We start from the raw sequence: 1,952 nt of genomic DNA on the forward strand, positions 1-1,952 counted from the left end.
AAGCTGCCTGTGGAGGAGACTGTGGGGGACTCTGCCTGTGGAGGAAGCTGACTATGGAGGTGACTGTGGAGGAAGCTGCCTGTGGAGGAGACTGTGGGGGACTCTGCCTGTGGAGAAAGATGACTATGGAGGAAGCTGCCTGTGGAGGAAGCTGCCAGTGGAAGAAGCTGAATGTGGAGGAAGCTGACTTTGGAGGAAGCCAACAGTGGAGGAAGCTGATAAGGAAGGTGGTTGGCACAGTTACCCAGGGAAGAGACTCCTGAGGAGTCCAAAGCTCAGGAGGATTCAGAAAGATGTCTACTGTGAACTGCCTCATAAAAAAAAAATGTGTATAAACCAGATGCAGAGCTTTTTTCTTCAATACAAATGGGTGTCATCAAACATAGCCTATCCAAAGCCAGCTCCAGCCATCCACTCATTTTCTGATTAAAGCAGCCACCTTGGGGCTGATGAAATGGCTCAGTGGTTAACAGCACCACTGCCCTTACAGAGGATCTGGGTTTGGTTCCCATCACTCACGTGGTGTCTCAAAGCCACCTGAAACTCCTGTTTCAGGGTATCTGACGCTGTCTTTGTCCTCCTGTGGCACCAGGCACACTGTTAGGTCCGGGAATCACTGAAAGAAGACCTCAGATTCAGGTAGCATGCAAAAGCAAGAAGTGTTTATTCTGCAGAAATTGCCAATATGCTGAGGCCACCACTCCATAGAATGGCAATGTTGATGAAGTGAGCAAGCAGGCTTCATTTAAAGATTGTTAAGAGATTTCCTTAGTGTGTTATGTAATCTTTTCATTAATTGGTTGGTGCTGATCTAGGGTATGGGGGCTGTGGGGAGGTGGGGTGGTGGTGGAGAACTTCATGGAGTCTCCAGGTAACAAGGGGTGCCCAGGTAACAAAGAGTGCTGTTAAAAATCATTCCCCTCAACACATGCGGTATATTTACCCGCATGCGCTCAAACACTCATACATGTACAATAAAATCGATAAACCTAAAAGTATTTTTAAAAGATCAAAATTAACAGTGGAAAGTAGAATAAGACTTATTCAATGTGTTCACACTGGAAAGAGGGACAAAGACATCCCTTCCCCCAAGTCTATCTTTCACATCCTTAAGTGACATTAAAGTTTAATAGGTTGGCCAAGGATATGCCATGTACGTGGTCCTGGTCAAAGTGAGCCCTTCATTTTCTAGGCTGTAATCTTATCCTCCAAAGTGGTCTGTCAAACTGTTAGAACTGTATGAAATATTTTTCTGGGGGGGACAAGTCCCTCATCTGCCTAGGGCCTTTTCTTTCTCTAAGAATGAGATTCCTGGAGAAATTCGCATGTCTTTGGGGTGCATTGTTTCAGTAGTCTGGTAGTCATATTGAAAGACACAATGTACTTTTATAAAAATTTTTTGTTGTTTCTACCAGGCTTGCCACATGGAGGCTTTGTGGTCCTGCTAACAGCATTGATGGGACAATGAGGAAACCAAGATGCCATCAAGACAAGAAGAAACTGAATATTCTTATCTTTATCTGCCTAAGAACAGTCAGCAAAGCAAGGTGTGAATCTTGTCCATTGAACTGTCTTCAGTTCTTCATAAAAAAGGCAGCAACTGCCCTCTATTGTTGACTCAAGGAATGACAGCTTCTCCTTTTAGGAAAGGAGCATTCTGCCCTGCCCAGGACCTTGTCATCCTTGGGGGTCCTTGGGATTGCAGTTTCAAAATTCTGGAAGTGAGACTAGATTCTTTATGAACGAAATACACTATTATTGGTTATCACACCTAAGCATGCTCCTGGACTCGTGCGAGCGCACACACACCAAATCAACAGACTTAAGACTGTGGACCCTCCTATATTCACCCTTGGGCTGATTTTCTGGAAACTGCTTTGGGGCTTCAGAAAGAAAATACCAGGTTTTCTTTCTTTCTTTCTTTCTTTCTTTCTTTCTTTCTTTCTTTCTTT

This window comes from Psammomys obesus, unplaced genomic scaffold, assembly GCF_907164565.1.
Source record: "Psammomys obesus unplaced genomic scaffold, mPsaObe1.curated_primary_1811, whole genome shotgun sequence".
Lineage (NCBI taxonomy): Eukaryota > Metazoa > Chordata > Mammalia > Rodentia > Muridae > Psammomys > Psammomys obesus.